The 17,148-nt window shown below is 42.9% G+C and overlaps 6 non-coding genes and 5 pseudogenes across 6 annotated transcripts; all 11 read right to left on the bottom strand.

Moving 5' to 3' along the window:
- Window positions 1-724: 724 nt before the first annotated feature.
- On the bottom strand, window positions 725-833 carry LOC125732238 (5S ribosomal RNA; annotated as a pseudogene).
- Window positions 834-1,912: 1,079 nt separating this feature from the next.
- LOC125731105 (5S ribosomal RNA) lies at window positions 1,913-2,031 on the bottom strand. The gene has a single exon (XR_007391392.1). It is a non-coding gene; the product is annotated as a 5S ribosomal RNA (ribosomal RNA).
- Window positions 2,032-3,109: 1,078 nt separating this feature from the next.
- Window positions 3,110-3,228, bottom strand: LOC125736259 (5S ribosomal RNA). The gene has a single exon (XR_007395542.1). It is a non-coding gene; the product is annotated as a 5S ribosomal RNA (ribosomal RNA).
- Window positions 3,229-4,302: 1,074 nt separating this feature from the next.
- Window positions 4,303-4,411, bottom strand: LOC125732138 (5S ribosomal RNA; annotated as a pseudogene).
- A 1,082-nt stretch (window positions 4,412-5,493) lies between these two features.
- On the bottom strand, window positions 5,494-5,602 carry LOC125731995 (5S ribosomal RNA; annotated as a pseudogene).
- Window positions 5,603-8,762: 3,160 nt separating this feature from the next.
- On the bottom strand, window positions 8,763-8,881 carry LOC125735649 (5S ribosomal RNA). Its single transcript, XR_007394942.1, has one exon. It is a non-coding gene; the product is annotated as a 5S ribosomal RNA (ribosomal RNA).
- Window positions 8,882-9,967: 1,086 nt separating this feature from the next.
- On the bottom strand, window positions 9,968-10,076 carry LOC125732137 (5S ribosomal RNA; annotated as a pseudogene).
- Window positions 10,077-11,158: 1,082 nt separating this feature from the next.
- LOC125731994 (5S ribosomal RNA) lies at window positions 11,159-11,267 on the bottom strand (annotated as a pseudogene).
- Window positions 11,268-14,427: 3,160 nt separating this feature from the next.
- On the bottom strand, window positions 14,428-14,546 carry LOC125734656 (5S ribosomal RNA). Its single transcript, XR_007393959.1, has one exon. It is a non-coding gene; the product is annotated as a 5S ribosomal RNA (ribosomal RNA).
- A 1,094-nt stretch (window positions 14,547-15,640) lies between these two features.
- Window positions 15,641-15,759, bottom strand: LOC125730814 (5S ribosomal RNA). The gene has a single exon (XR_007391103.1). It is a non-coding gene; the product is annotated as a 5S ribosomal RNA (ribosomal RNA).
- A 1,087-nt stretch (window positions 15,760-16,846) lies between these two features.
- LOC125736728 (5S ribosomal RNA) lies at window positions 16,847-16,965 on the bottom strand. Its single transcript, XR_007396000.1, has one exon. It is a non-coding gene; the product is annotated as a 5S ribosomal RNA (ribosomal RNA).
- Between the last annotated feature and the right edge of the window lie 183 nt (window positions 16,966-17,148).

Below are 17,148 nucleotides of genomic sequence, written 5' to 3'. Positions count from 1 at the left end.
CAAAATCTCCGCCGCACGAAGGCCACTGGTTGCTGTTGAATCACATGCTTCCCCAAAACGTCACACTGTCAGAACACTGGGAGCTACACACGCCAACAAGTCCATACTGCAGGCTGCAGCCAGAACAATTTTCTACATTCAAACATCGACGGCCTCTTCTCTCTAAAAATTCACCAGACCGCTTCTACCACCAGCAAAGAAGTTTCCATCCCTAATTCCTCTGTGATTCCCACTAACCTAAACATCAATCTGGCATTGAAGGGTGTGAATTACCCAGGCCAAACTGCTCTTTTAAATACAGCTTTTAGCAAGTTTTGAAAGGAGGAGAAGAGCAGATAATATGCCAATAATATCGAGTCTTCAGTGGTGAAGTGGTTTTTGCATAGAAAAAAAAGTGGTGAGTTGAAGAGGAATTATATCAGTACTTTGTTTAAAACTGTGTGTAAAAAGCTGTCTCTTTATTATTAACAATAAGTTGTAAAACGTGAATGGGGAGTGACAGTCTTCAAGTTTGTGAGAAGATCGCGCCCTGGTGGAATAAAGACACGAACAGCTTACAGCACCTAGAATTACCAGGAAGTATTTAGAGTAAAACGGTTTCTAAAAGCTGCCTTTATGAATGAGAGAAAAATATATATATATAAAATAATAAAACGGAAGGGGAGTGATAGATTTAAATTAATCGTGAAGTGGAGTGCCCCCTGTATAAAGTAAAAGTGAGAAAAGTTTACAGCACCTGGTACTCCCAGGTGGTTTCCCATCCAAATACTAACCAGACCCAACCCTGCTTAGCTTCCAAGATCAGGCATGTTCAGGATGGTATGGCTGTAAGCGAGAGATGCTACCAAAAACAGCCCTTTTGCATTACACGCGTCTATACATGCCAGTTAGTCCCATTGGATCCTACTCCTGTTTTTTTTTTTTTTTTTATCTGACTCACACTGCAGCCCCATCATCCAATCGGCAGCGCCGGACCCACACCAAACATTCACCAAACTACTCAGCCGGCAGCCTACCACAATTATTCCATTCTTTCCGCATCCGCACACTTCCTTCTTTTTAACTCCTTTTCACTACCGCACAGGTTAATCGCCGCACGTCCCCCGCCGGCAAACATTACTCCTTTGCCTACTGCATGTAGGCTTCTCTTAACGACCCTCTGTTATCAACTCCGCTAACAGCCACAAAATCTCCGCCGCACGAAGCCCACTGGTAGCTGCTGAATCACATGCTTCCCCAAAACGTCGCGCTGTCAGAACACTGGGAGCTACACACACCAACAAGTCCATACAGCAGGCTGCAGCCAGAACAATTTTCTACATTCAAACATCGACGGCCTCTTCTCTCTAAAAATTCACCAGACCGCTTCTACCACCAGCAAAGAAGTTTCCATCCCTAATTCCTCTGTGACTCCCACTAACCTAAACATTAAGCTGGCATTGAAGGGTGTGAATTACCCCGGCCAATCTGTTCTTTTAAATACAGCTTTTAGCAAGTTTTGAAAGGAGAAGAGCAGAACTTGCTATGCCAATAATATCGAGTCTTCTGTGGCGAAGTGGTTTTTGCATAGAAAACAAAGCGGTCAGTTGAAGAGGAATAATATCAGTACTTTGTTTAAATCTGTGTGTAAAAAGCTGTCTCTTTATCATTAACAATAAGTTGTAAAACGTGAATGGGGAGTGACAGTTTTCAAGTTTGTGAGAAGATCGCGCCCTGGTGGAATAAAGGCACGAACAGCTTACAGCACCTAGAATTACCAGGAAGTATTTAGAGTAAAACGGTTTCTAAAAGCTGCCTTTATGAATGAGAGAAAAATATATATATATATATAAAATAGTAAAATGGAAGGGGAGTGATAGATTTAAATTAATCGTGAAGTGGAGCGCCCCCTGTATAAAGTAAAAGTGAGAAAAGCTTACAGCACCTGGTATTCCCAGGCGGTCTCCCATCCAAGTACTAACCAGACCCTACCCTGCTTAGCTTCCGAGATCAGACGAGATCGGGCGTGTTCAGGGTGGTATGGCCGTAAGCGAGAGATGCTACCAAAAACAGCCCTTTTGCATTACACGCGTCTATACATGCCAGTTAGTCCCATTGGATCCTACTCCTGTTTTTTTTTTTTTTATCTGACTCACACTGCAGCCCCACCATCCAATCGGCAGTGCCGGAACCACACCAAACATTCACCAAACTACTCAGCCGGCAGCCTACCACAATTATTCCATTCTTTCCGCATCCGCACACTTCCTTCTCTTTAACTCCTTTTCACTACCGCACAGGTTAATCGCCGCACGTCCCCCGCCGGCAAACATTACTCCTTTGCCTACCGCATGCAGGCTTCTCTTAATGACCTTCTGTTATCAACTCCGCTAACAGCCACAAAATCTCCGCCGCACGAAGCCCACTGGTAGCTGCTGAATCACATGCTTCCCCAAAACGTCGCGCTGTCAGAACACTGGAGCTACACACACCAACAAGTCCATACTGCAGGCTGCAGCCAGAACAATTTTCTAAATTCAAACATCGACGGCCTCTTCTCTCTAAAAATTCACCAGACCGCTTCTACCACCAGCAAAGAAGTTTCCATCCCTAATTCCTCTGTGACTCCCACTAACCTAAACATTAAGCTGGCATTGAAGTGTGTGAATTACCCCGGCCAACCTGCTCTTTTAAATACAGCTTTTAGCAAGTTTTGAAAGGAGGAGAAGAGCAGAACTTGCTATGCCAATAATATCGAGTCTTCTGTGGCGAAGTGGTTTTTGCATAGAAAACAAAGCGGTGAGTTGAAGAGGAATAATATCAGTACTTTGTTTAAAACTGTGTGTAAAAAGCTGTCTCTTTATCATTAACAATAAGTCGTAAAACGTGAATGGGGAGTGACAGTCTTCATGTTTGTGAGAAGATCGCGCCCTGGTGGAATAAAGGCACGAACAGCTTACAGCACCTAGAATTACCAGGAAGTATTTAGAGTAAAACGGTTTCTAAAAGCTGCCTTTAGGAATGAGAAAAAAAAAAATATATATATATAAAATAGTAAAATGGAAGGGGAGTGATAGATTTAAATTAATCGTGAAGTGGAGCGCCCCCTGTGTAAAGTAAAAGTGAGAAAGGCTTACAGCACCTGGTATTCCCAGGAGGTCTCCCATCCAAGTACTAACCAGACCCTACCCTGCTTAGCTTCCAAGAGCAGACGAGATCTGGCGCGTTCAGGGTGGTATGGCCGTAAGCGAGAGACACTACCAAAAATAGCCCTTTTGCATTACACGCATCTATACATGCCAGTTATTCCCATTGGATCCTACTCCTGTTTTTTTTTTTTTTTATCTGACTCACACTGCAGCACCACCATCCAATCGGCAGAACCGGACCCACACCAAACATTCACCAAACTACTCATCCGGCAGCCTATCACAATTATTCCATTCTTTCCGCATCCGCACAGTTCCTTCTCTTTTACTCCTTTTCACTACCCCACAGGTTAATTGCCGCACGTCCCCCGCCGGCAAACATTACTCCTTTGTCTACCTCATGCAGGCTTCTCTTAACAACCCTCTGTTATCAACTCCGCTAACAGCCACAAAATCTCTGCCGCACGAAGCCCACTGGTAGCTGTTGAATCACATGCTTCCCCAAAACGTCGCGCTGTCAGAACACTGGGAGCTACACACACTAAGAAGTCCATACTGCAGGCTGCATCCAGAACAATTTTCTACATTCAAACATCGACGGCCTCTTCTCTCTAAAAATTCACCAGACCGCTTCTACCACCAGCAAAGAAGTTTCCAACCCTAATTCTTCTGTGATTCCCACTAACCTAAACATTAAGCTGGCATTGAAGGGTGTGAATTACCCCGGCCAACCTGCTCTTTTAAATACAGCTTTTAGCAAGTTTTGAAAGGAGGAGAAGAGCAGATAATATGCCAATAATATCGAATATTCTGTGGCGAAGTGGTTTTTGCATAGAAAACAAAGCGGTGAGTTTAAGAGGAATTATATCAGTACTTTGTTTAAAACTGTGTGAAAAAAGCTGTCTCTTTATTATTAACAATAAGTTGTAAAACGTGAATGTGGAGTGACAGTCTTCAAGTTTGTGAGAAGATCGCGCCCTGGTGGAATAAAGGCACGAACAGCTTACAGCACCTAGAATTACCAGGCAGTATTTAGAGTAAAACGGTGTGTAAAGGCTGCCTTTATGAATGAGAGAAAAAATATATATATATAAAATAGTAAAATGGAAGGGGAGTGATAGATTTAAATTAATCGTGAAGTGGAGTGCCCCCTGTATAAAGTAAAAGTGAGAAAAGCTTACAGCATGTGGTATTCCCAGGCAGTCTCCCATCCAAGTACTAATCAAACCCTACCCCACTTAGCTTCCGAGATCAGGCGTGTTCAGGGTGGTATGGCCGTTAGCGAGAGATGGTAACAAAAATAGCCCTTTTGCATTACACGCCTCTATACATGCCAGTTAGTCCCATTGGATCCTACTCCTGTTTTTTTTTTTTTTTTATCTGACTCACACTGCAGCACCACCATCCAATCGGCAGCGCCGCACCCACACCAAACATTCACCAAACTACTCAGCCGGCAGCCTACCACAATTATTCCATTCTTTCCGCATCCGCACACTTCCTTCTCTTTAAGTCCTTTTCACTACCGCACAGGTTAATCGCCGCACGTCCCCCGACGGCAAACATTACTCCTTTGCCTACCTTATGCAGGCTTCTCTTAACGACCCTCTGTTATCAACTCCGCTAACAGCCACAAAATCTCTGCCGCACGAAGCCCACTGGTAGCTGTTGAATCACATGCTTCCCCAAAACGTCACGCTGTCAGAACACTGGGAGCTACACACGCCAACAAGTCCATCCTGCAGGCTGCAGCCAGAACAACAATTTTCTACATTCAAACATCGACGGCCTCTTCTCTCTAAAAATTCACCAGACCGCTTCTACCATCAGCAAAGAAGTTTCCATCCCTAATTCCTCTGTGATTCCCACTAACCTAAACATTAATCTGGCATTGAAGGGTGTGAATTACCCCGCCCAACCTGCTCTTTTAAATACAGCTTTTAGCAAGTTTTGAAAGGAGGAGAAGAGCAGACCTTGCTATGCCAACAATATCGAGTCTTCTGTGGCGAAGTGGTTTTTGCATAGAAAACAAAGCGGTGAGTTGAAGAGGAATTATATCAGTACTTTGTTTAAAACTGTGTGAAAAAAGCTGTCTCTTTATTATTAACAATAAGTTGTAAAACGTGAATGTGGAGTGACAGTCTTCAAGTTTGTGAGAAGATCGCGCCCTGGTGGAATAAAGGCACGAACAGCTTACAGCACCTAGAATTACCATGCAGTATTTAGAGTAAAACGGTGTGTAAAGGCTGCCTTTATGAATGAGAGAAAAAAATATATATATATAAAATAGTAAAATGGAAGGGGAGTGATAGATTTAAATTAATCGTGAAGTGGAGCGCCCCCTGTATAAAGTAAAAGTGAGAAAAGCTTACAGCACCTGGTATTCCCAGGAGGTCTCCCATCCAAGTACTAACCAGACCCTTCCCCACTTAGCTTCCGAGATCAGGCGTGTTCAGGGTGGTATGGCCGTTAGCGAGAGATGGTAACAAAAACAGCCCTTTTGCATTACACGCCTCTATACATGCCAGTTAGTCCCATTGGATCCTACTCCTGTTTTTTTTTTTTTTTATCTGACTCACACTGCAGCACCACCATCCAATCGGCAGCACCGGACCCACACCAAACATTCACCAAACTACTCAGCCGGCAGCCTACCACAATTATTCCATTCTTTCCGCATCCGCACACTTCCTTCTCTTTAAGTCCTTTTCACTACCGCACAGGTTAATCGCCGCATGTCCCCCGCTGGCAAACATTACTCCTTTGCCTACCGCATGCAGGCTTCTCTTAACGACCCTCTGCTATCAACTCCGCTAACAGCCACAAAATCTCCGCCGCACGAAGCCCACTGGTAGCTGCTGAATCACATGCTTCCCCAAAACGTCGCGCTGTCAGAACACTGGGAGCTACACGCACCAACAAGTCCATACTGCATGCTGCAGCCAGAACAATTTCCTACATTCAAACATCGACGGCCTCTTCTCTCTAAAAATTCACCAGACCGCTTCTACCACCAGCAAAGAAGTTTCCATCCCTAATTCCTCTGTGATTCCCACTAACCTAAACATTAAGCTGGCATTGAAGGGTGTGAATTACCCTGGCCAACCTGCTCTTTTAAATACAGCTTTTAGCAAGTTTTGAAAGGAGGAGATGAGCAGACCTTGCTATGCCAATAATATCGAGTCTTCTGTGGTGAAGTGGTTTTTGCATAGAAAACAAAGTGGTGAGTTGAAGAGGAATTATATCAGTACTTTGTTTAAAACTGTGTGTAAAAAGCTGTCTCTTTGTTATTAACAATAAGTTGTAAAACTTGAATGGGGAGTGACAGTCTTCAAGTTTGTGAGAAGATCGTGCCCTGGTGGAATAACACTACGATCCCTGAAGTCAACGAAATTTTTCGGACGCACCTCGGATGGAGCCCCCCCCTCACTCCCCACACAAGCTGCCCGCCCCCTCATCAGCGCCAATCAACACCTATTGTTTTGCAAATGAAAGCGGAGTTTCACGGTTTCAGCTTCGGGTCTGCACAGAAACGTTTTCTAACAGTGTGGTCTGAGGAATCGTAAAATACATGCGTTAATATATCCTAATTTGAAACACAGTTGAATCCCCATTTCTCTTGATTCGGTAATTTCAGTTTCAAGAAAGTATTTGATGGAATAAATACATGCATTTGCTTACTGCCTGTAGCAATCGGTAATCTGATTTTCAGTTTTAAAGTTCGATCAGGGCTAAATGACAAATTAATTAATGTATGTCATTAAAATTACCCTGACATGATATTTGCATTATAAATGTACCGACAGACAAAGTATTTTTATAGGTAATGAAGAAAAACCTGCAACTTGCAATGTGCAAAGACCGTAATCACCGTATGAAGTCCAAGCACACAAAAGACTGCTGATTACTATGTCCATTTGTTATGAGAGAGCACAATGCGCTTTGAATGTAAACACTGACGTTGCTACTTGCGAAAAAGATCGCGCAGTTATGAGCGCACAAAAGACTGTAAATTACTGCGGACGTGTGTGCATTTGTGCGTAGGATTATGAGATGCCACGGTGAACTTCACACGGAAACAATTCACATGTTACATGGGAAACATTGCGCAGTTATCAGCGCACAATAGACTGTAAATTACTCCCGACGTGTGTGCATTTGTGTGTGGGATTATGAGATGCCACAGTGCACACAAACACTTCGTGATGTACGTATGAAACAGGATGGGCAATTATGAGCACACAAAAGTGCTAATTATTCATAAACAGATTGTGGTCCAGATATATAATTACGGCATAATAAAAAAAAGACTTTCGCGTGCGTATGTGTTTCCGTATCACATTCAATCGGTTATTTTTGATATAATAAATACATACAGTTGATGTCTGCAACAATCTGTGTAACCTTATTCAGTTGTAAAAGTTAGAGCTAAAAGATAAATTGATTTACATATATCGGTAAAAGAACCCTGGCATAACATTAGCGCGATATATGCATTATAAATGAATCACTAAGTAAGAACTCAGGACACTGCAGCTGCGCTTTGCATGAAGGCTAAAGATGGCTCTGTTTGGGAAAAAGAAACTTCGGCGTCGATTTATGCAAGAAAAAGAGATTGAAAAAGAAATGAAGACACAGCTTAGACAAGCTTCTGTTCCTCAGCTTGCCACTGGAAAGAGGACTCAGTGTCAGGTGCTCCGTCACTGTAATAGGAACCACAGTACAGAGAGATGTGTGCAGTGTGACAGGTACACCTGTCGCAAGTGTAGGAAGGAGGGTCCTTGGGTGTGTGATGACTGGTAGTGGATAGAAAAGGTTTTGTATCTTTAGTGTATGTGCTTATTTTGTATAATAAATGTGTATCTTCAACTTGAATGACACGGACTCTCTCTCTCTATCATACACACACAGGCTCTTTATCTTTATACCATCTGATACTTGAAATTTACACATTCTTTGTCAATATTCCTGCAGCTTGTACTCATGAATCAATGATGCAACTTTTTCCCATGTGGCACATGAAGTGTTTACATCAGAAGTGCACATGCGTGCACATGTATGACATGTTATTTCATCATACATTTACACATATAGTTGTAGACACAGAACATACATCAAAATATATGTATTTGCTATATCAAAATATATTTGTGTAATTGACACCACGGTTACCGTAGTAGATTTGGGGGTTCCACTGTATTTCAAATTATTATGTATCAAAGCATGTGAATCCTTACAATACATCACTAGATAAACTCTTTAGTGCAGACCTGAGTTGAAGAAGTGACTTCAGGCTGGGGGATGACTTCAGCTGAGTGACTGTGATTCATTTGCAAAACAAAAGGTGTTAATGGTGCTGGAGAGGGGGCGGGCAGCTTGTGAGGGGAGTAAGAGGGGGGGCTCCTTGTGAGGAGAGCCTCATTTTTCCAGGAATTCTAGTGATAAAGGCACGAACAGCTTACAGCACCTAGAATTACCAGGCAGTATTTAGAGTAAAACGGTGTGTAAAAGATGCCTTTAGGAATGAGAGAAAAAAATATATATATATATATAAAATAGTAAAATGGAAGGGGAGTGATAGATTTAAATTAATCGTGAAGTGGAGCGCCCCCTGTATAAAGTAAAAGTGAGAAAAGCTTACAACACCTGGTATTCCCAGGTGGTCTCCCATCCAAGTACTAAACAGACCCTACCCTGCTTAGCTTCCAAGATCAGACGAGATCGGGCGTGTTCAGGGTGGTATGGCTGTAAGCGAGAGATGCTACCAAAAACAGCCCTTTTGCATTACACGCCTCTATACATGCCAGTTGGTCCCATTGGATCCTACTAATGTTCTTTTTTTTTTTTTATCTGACTCACACTGCAGCCCCACCATCCAATCGGCAGCGCCGGACCCACACCAAACATTCACCAAACTACTCAGCCGGCAGCCTACCACAATTATTCCATTCTTTCCGCATCCGCACACTTCCTTCTTTTTAACTCCTTTTCACTACCGCACAGGTTAATCGCCGCACGTCCCCCGCCGGCAAACATTACTCCTTTGCCTACTGCATGCAGGCTTCTCTTAACGACCCTCTGTTATCAACTCCGCTAACAGCCACAAAATCTCCGCCGCACGAAGCCCACTGGTAGCTGCTGAATCACATGCTTCCCCAAAACGTCGCGCTGTCGGAACACTGGGAGCTACACACACCAACAAGTCCATACTGCAGGCTGCAGCCAGAACAATTTTCTACATTCAAACATCGACGGCCTCTTCTCTCTAAAAATTCACCAGACCGCTTCTACCACCAGCAAAGAAGTTTCCATCCCTAATTCCTCTGTGATTCCCACTAACCTAAACATTAAGCTGGTATTGAAGGGTGTGAATTACCCCGGCCAATCTGTTCTTTTAAATACAGCTTTTAGCAAGTTTTGAAAGGAGAAGAGCAGAACTTGCTATGCCAATAATATCGAGTCTTCTGTGGCGAAGTGGTTTTTGCATAGAAAACAAAGCGGTCAGTTGAAGAGGAATAATATCAGTACTTTGTTTAAAACTGTGTGTAAAAAGCTGTCTCTTTATCATTAACAATAAGTTGTAAAACGTGAATGGGGAGTGACAGTCTTCAAGTTTGTGAGAAGATCGCGCCCTGGTGGAATAAAGGCACGAACAGCTTACAGCACCTAGAATTACCAGGAAGTATTTAGAGTAAAACGGTTTCTAAAAGCTGCCTTTATGAATGAGAGATAAAAAAAAATATATATATATATATATAAAATAGTAAAATGGAAGGGGAGTGATAGATTTAAATTAATCGTGAAGTGGAGTGCCCCCTGTATAAAGTAAAAGTGAGAAAAGCTTACAGCATGTGGTATTCCCAGGCAGTCTCCCATCCAAGTACTAATCAAACCCTACCCCACTTAGCTTCCGAGATCAGGCGTGTTCAGGGTGGTATGGCCGTTAGCGAGAGATGGTAACAAAAACAGCCCTTTTGCATTACACGCCTCTATACATGCCAGTTAGTCCCATTGGATCCTACTCCTGTTTTTTTTTTTTTTTTATCTGACTCACACTGCAGCACCACCATCCAATCGGCAGCGCCGCACCCACACCAAACATTCACCAAACTACTCAGCCGGCAGCCTACCACAATTATTCCATTCTTTCCGCATCCGCACACTTCCTTCTCTTTAAGTCCTTTTCACTACCGCACAGGTTAATCGCCGCACGTCCCCCGACGGCAAACATTACTCCTTTGCCTACCTTATGCAGGCTTCTCTTAACGACCCTCTGTTATCAACTCCGCTAACAGCCACAAAATCTCTGCCGCACGAAGCCCACTGGTAGCTGTTGAATCACATGCTTCCCCAAAACGTCACGCTGTCAGAACACTGGGAGCTACACACGCCAAGAAGTCCATCCTGCAGGCTGCAGCCAGAACAACAATTTTCTACATTCAAACATCGACGGCCTCTTCTCTCTAAAAATTCACCAGACCGCTTCTACCATCAGCAAAGAAGTTTCCATCCCTAATTCCTCTGTGATTCCCACTAACCTAAACATTAATCTGGCATTGAAGGGTGTGAATTACCCCGCCCAACCTGCTCTTTTAAATACAGCTTTTAGCAAGTTTTGAAAGGAGGAGAAGAGCAGACCTTGCTATGCCAACAATATCGAGTCTTCTGTGGCGAAGTGGTTTTTGCATAGAAAACAAAGCGGTGAGTTGAAGAGGAATTATATCAGTACTTTGTTTAAAACTGTGTGAAAAAAGCTGTCTCTTTATTATTAACAATAAGTTGTAAAACGTGAATGTGGAGTGACAGTCTTCAAGTTTGTGAGAAGATCGCGCCCTGGTGGAATAAAGGCACGAACAGCTTACAGCACCTAGAATTACCATGCAGTATTTAGAGTAAAACGGTGTGTAAAGGCTGCCTTTATGAATGAGAGAAAAAAATATATATATATAAAATAGTAAAATGGAAGGGGAGTGATAGATTTAAATTAATCGTGAAGTGGAGCGCCCCCTGTATAAAGTAAAAGTGAGAAAAGCTTACAGCACCTGGTATTCCCAGGAGGTCTCCCATCCAAGTACTAACCAGACCCTTCCCCACTTAGCTTCCGAGATCAGGCGTGTTCAGGGTGGTATGGCCGTTAGCGAGAGATGGTAACAAAAACAGCCCTTTTGCATTACACGCCTCTATACATGCCAGTTAGTCCCATTGGATCCTACTCCTGTTTTTTTTTTTTTTTATCTGACTCACACTGCAGCACCACCATCCAATCGGCAGCACCGGACCCACACCAAACATTCACCAAACTACTCAGCCGGCAGCCTACCACAATTATTCCATTCTTTCCGCATCCGCACACTTCCTTCTCTTTAAGTCCTTTTCACTACCGCACAGGTTAATCGCCGCATGTCCCCCGCTGGCAAACATTACTCCTTTGCCTACCGCATGCAGGCTTCTCTTAACGACCCTCTGCTATCAACTCCGCTAACAGCCACAAAATCTCCGCCGCACGAAGCCCACTGGTAGCTGCTGAATCACATGCTTCCCCAAAACGTCGCGCTGTCAGAACACTGGGAGCTACACGCACCAACAAGTCCATACTGCATGCTGCAGCCAGAACAATTTCCTACATTCAAACATCGACGGCCTCTTCTCTCTAAAAATTCACCAGACCGCTTCTACCACCAGCAAAGAAGTTTCCATCCCTAATTCCTCTGTGATTCCCACTAACCTAAACATTAAGCTGGCATTGAAGGGTGTGAATTACCCTGGCCAACCTGCTCTTTTAAATACAGCTTTTAGCAAGTTTTGAAAGGAGGAGATGAGCAGACCTTGCTATGCCAATAATATCGAGTCTTCTGTGGTGAAGTGGTTTTTGCATAGAAAACAAAGTGGTGAGTTGAAGAGGAATTATATCAGTACTTTGTTTAAAACTGTGTGTAAAAAGCTGTCTCTTTGTTATTAACAATAAGTTGTAAAACTTGAATGGGGAGTGACAGTCTTCAAGTTTGTGAGAAGATCGTGCCCTGGTGGAATAACACTACGATCCCTGAAGTCAACGAAATTTTTCGGACGCACCTCGGGTGGAGCCCCCCCCTCACTCCCCACACAAGCTGCCCGCCCCCTCATCAGCGCCAATCAACACCTATTGTTTTGCAAATGAAAGCGGAGTTTCACGGTTTCAGCTTCGGGTCTGCACAGAAACGTTTTCTAACAGTGTGGTCTGAGGAATCGTAAAATACATGCGTTAATATATCCTAATTTGAAACACAGTTGAATCCCCATTTCTCTTGATTCGGTAATTTCAGTTTCAAGAAAGTATTTGATGGAATAAATACATGCATTTGCTTACTGCCTGTAGCAATCGGTAATCTGATTTTCAGTTTTAAAGTTCGATCAGGGCTAAATGACAAATTAATTAATGTATGTCATTAAAATTACCCTGACATGATATTTGCATTATAAATGTACCGACAGACAAAGTATTTTTATAGGTAATGAAGAAAAACCTGCAACTTGCAATGTGCAAAGACCGTAATCACCGTATGAAGTCCAAGCACACAAAAGACTGCTGATTACTATGTCCATTTGTTATGAGAGAGCACAATGCGCTTTGAATGTAAACACTGACGTTGCTACTTGCGAAAAAGATCGCGCAGTTATGAGCGCACAAAAGACTGTAAATTACTGCGGACGTGTGTGCATTTGTGCGTAGGATTATGAGATGCCACGGTGAACTTCACACGGAAACAATTCACATGTTACATGGGAAACATTGCGCAGTTATCAGCGCACAATAGACTGTAAATTACTCCCGACGTGTGTGCATTTGTGTGTGGGATTATGAGATGCCACAGTGCACACAAACACTTCGTGATGTACGTATGAAACAGGATGGGCAATTATGAGCACACAAAAGTGCTAATTATTCATAAACAGATTGTGGTCCAGATATATAATTACGGCATAATAAAAAAAAGACTTTCGCGTGCGTATGTGTTTCCGTATCACATTCAATCGGTTATTTTTGATATAATAAATACATACAGTTGATGTCTGCAACAATCTGTGTAACCTTATTCAGTTGTAAAAGTTAGAGCTAAAAGATAAATTGATTTACATATATCGGTAAAAGAACCCTGGCATAACATTAGCGCGATATATGCATTATAAATGAATCACTAAGTAAGAACTCAGGACACTGCAGCTGCGCTTTGCATGAAGGCTAAAGATGGCTCTGTTTGGGAAAAAGAAACTTCGGCGTCGATTTATGCAAGAAAAAGAGATTGAAAAAGAAATGAAGACACAGCTTAGACAAGCTTCTGTTCCTCAGCTTGCCACTGGAAAGAGGACTCAGTGTCAGGTGCTCCGTCACTGTAATAGGAACCACAGTACAGAGAGATGTGTGCAGTGTGACAGGTACACCTGTCGCAAGTGTAGGAAGGAGGGTCCTTGGGTGTGTGATGACTGGTAGTGGATAGAAAAGGTTTTGTATCTTTAGTGTATGTGCTTATTTTGTATAATAAATGTGTATCTTCAACTTGAATGACACGGACTCTCTCTCTCTATCATACACACACAGGCTCTTTATCTTTATACCATCTGATACTTGAAATTTACACATTCTTTGTCAATATTCCTGCAGCTTGTACTCATGAATCAATGATGCAACTTTTTCCCATGTGGCACATGAAGTGTTTACATCAGAAGTGCACATGCGTGCACATGTATGACATGTTATTTCATCATACATTTACACATATAGTTGTAGACACAGAACATACATCAAAATATATGTATTTGCTATATCAAAATATATTTGTGTAATTGACACCACGGTTACCGTAGTAGATTTGGGGGTTCCACTGTATTTCAAATTATTATGTATCAAAGCATGTGAATCCTTACAATACATCACTAGATAAACTCTTTAGTGCAGACCTGAGTTGAAGAAGTGACTTCAGGCTGGGGGATGACTTCAGCTGAGTGACTGTGATTCATTTGCAAAACAAAAGGTGTTAATGGTGCTGGAGAGGGGGCGGGCAGCTTGTGAGGGGAGTAAGAGGGGGGGCTCCTTGTGAGGAGAGCCTCATTTTTCCAGGAATTCTAGTGATAAAGGCACGAACAGCTTACAGCACCTAGAATTACCAGGCAGTATTTAGAGTAAAACGGTGTGTAAAAGATGCCTTTAGGAATGAGAGAAAAAAAAAAATATATATATATAAAATAGTAAAATGGAAGGGGAGTGATAGATTTAAATTAATCGTGAAGTGGAGCGCCCCCTGTATAAAGTAAAAGTGAGAAAAGCTTACAGCACCTGGTATTCCCAGGTGGTCTCCCATCCAAGTACTAAACAGACCCTACCCTGCTTAGCTTCCAAGATCAGACGAGATCGGGCGTGTTCAGGGTGGTATGGCTGTAAGCGAGAGATGCTACCAAAAACAGCCCTTTTGCATTACACGCCTCTATACATGCCAGTTGGTCCCATTGGATCCTACTAATGTTCTTTTTTTTTTTTATCTGACTCATACTGCAGCCCCACCATCCAATCGGCAGCGCCGGACCCACACCAAACATTCACCAAACTACTCAGCCGGCAGCCTACCACAATTATTCCATTCTTTCCGCATCCGCACACTTCCTTCTTTTTAACTCCTTTTCACTACCACACAGGTTAATTGCCGCACGTCCCCCGCCGGCAAACATTACTCCTTTGCCTACTGCATGCAGGCTTCTCTTAACGATCCTCTGTTATCAACTCCGCTAACAGCCACAAAATCTCCGCCGCACGAAGCCCACTGGTAGCTGCTGAATCACATGCTTCCCCAAAACGTCGCGCTGTCGGAACACTGGGAGCTACACACACCAACAAGTCCATACTGCAGGCTGCAGCCAGAACAATTTTCTACATTGAAACATCGACGGCCTCTTCTCTCTAAAAATTCACCAGACCGCTTCTACCACCAGCAAAGAAGTTTCCATCCCTAATTCCTCTGTGATTCCCACTAACCTAAACATTAAGCTGGCATTGAAGGGTGTGAATTACCCCGGCCAATCTGTTCTTTTAAATACAGCTTTTAGCAAGTTTTGAAAGGAGAAGAGCAGAACTTGCTATGCCAATAATATCGAGTCTTCTGTGGCGAAGTGGTTTTTGCATAGAAAAAAAAGCGGTCAGTTGAAGAGGAATAATATCAGTACTTTGTTTAAAACTGTGTGTAAAAAGTTGTCTCTTTATCATTAACAATAAGTTGTAAAACGTGAATGGGGAGTGACAGTCTTCAAGTTTGTGAGAAGATCGCGCCCTAGTGGAATAAAGGCACGGACAGCTTACAGCACCTAGAATTACCAGGAAGTATTTAGAGTAAAACGGTTTCTAAAAGCTGCCTTTATGAATGAGAGAAAAAAAAAAAAAAAAAAAATATATATATATATATATAAAATAGTAAAATGGAAGGGGAGTGATAGATTTAAATTAATTGTGAAGTGGAGCGCCCCCTGTATAAAGTAAAAGTGAGAAAAGCTTACAGCACCTGGTATTCCCAGGTGGTCTCCCATCCAAGTACTAACCAGACCCTACCCTACTTGGTTTCCGAGATCGGATGAGATCGGGCGTGTTCAGGGTGGTAAGGCCGTAAGGGAGAGATGCTAACAAAAACAGCCCTTTTGCATTACACACCTCTATACATGCCAGTTGGTCCCATTGGATCCTACTAATGTTCTTTTTTTTTTTTTTATCTGACTCACACTGCAGCCCCACCATCCAATCGGCAGCGCCGGACCCACACCAAACATTCACCAAACTACTCAGCCGGCAGCCTACCACAATTATTCCATTCTTTCCGCATCCGCACACTTCCTTCTTTTTAACTCCTTTTCACTACCGCACAGGTTAATCGCCGCACGTCCCCCGCCGGCAAACATTACTCCTTTGCCTACTGCATGCAGGCTTCTCTTAACGACCCTCTGTTATCAACTCCGCTAACAGCCACAAAATCTCCGCCGCACGAAGCCCACTGGTAGCTGCTGAATCACATGCTTCCCCAAAACGTCGCGCTGTCGGAACACTGGGAGCTACACACACCAACAAGTCCATACTGCAGGCTGCAGCAAGAACAATTTTCTACATTCAAACATCGACGGCCTCTTCTCTCTAAAAATTCACCAGACCGCTTCTACCACCAGCAAAGAAGTTTCCATCCCTAATTCCTCTGTGATTCCCACTAACCTAAACATTAAGCTGGTATTGAAGGGTGTGAATTACCCCGGCCAATCTGTTCTTTTAAATACAGCTTTTAGCAAGTTTTGAAAGGAGAAGAGCAGAACTTGCTATGCCAATAATATCGAGTCTTCTGTGGCGAAGTGGTTTTTGCATAGAAAACAAAGCGGTCAGTTGAAGAGGAATAATATCAGTACTTTGTTTAAAACTGTGTGTAAAAAGCTGTCTCTTTATCATTAACAATAAGTTGTAAAACGTGAATGGGGAGTGACAGTCTTCAAGTTTGTGAGAAGATCGCGCCCTGGTGGAATAAAGGCACGAACAGCTTACAGCACCTAGAATTACCAGGAAGTATTTAGAGTAAAACGGTTTCTAAAAGCTGCCTTTATGAATGAGAGATAAAAAAAAATATATATATATATATATAAAATAGTAAAATGGAAGGGGAGTGATAGATTTAAATTAATCATGAAGTGGAGCGCCCCCTGTATAAAGTAAAAGTGAGAAAAGCTTACAGCACCTGGTATTCCCAGGTGGTCTCCCATCCAAGTACTAACCATACCCTACCCTGCTTAGCTTCCGAGATCAGACAAGATCAGGCGTGTTCAGGGTGGTATGGCCGTAAGCGAAAGAGGCTACCAAAAACAGCCCTTTTGCATTACACGCGTCTATACATGCCAGTTAGTCCCATTGGATCCTACTCCTGTTTTTTTTTTTTTTATCTGACTCACACTGCAGCCCCACCATCCAATCGGCAGCGCCGGACCCACACCAAACATTCACCAAACTACTCAGCCGGCAGCCTACCAC

Source organism: Brienomyrus brachyistius, chromosome 2 (assembly GCF_023856365.1).
Source record: "Brienomyrus brachyistius isolate T26 chromosome 2, BBRACH_0.4, whole genome shotgun sequence".
Classification (NCBI taxonomy): domain Eukaryota; kingdom Metazoa; phylum Chordata; class Actinopteri; order Osteoglossiformes; family Mormyridae; genus Brienomyrus; species Brienomyrus brachyistius.
Note: the sequence above shows the minus strand (reverse complement) of the source record. Positions and strands in the feature narration are given on the sequence as shown.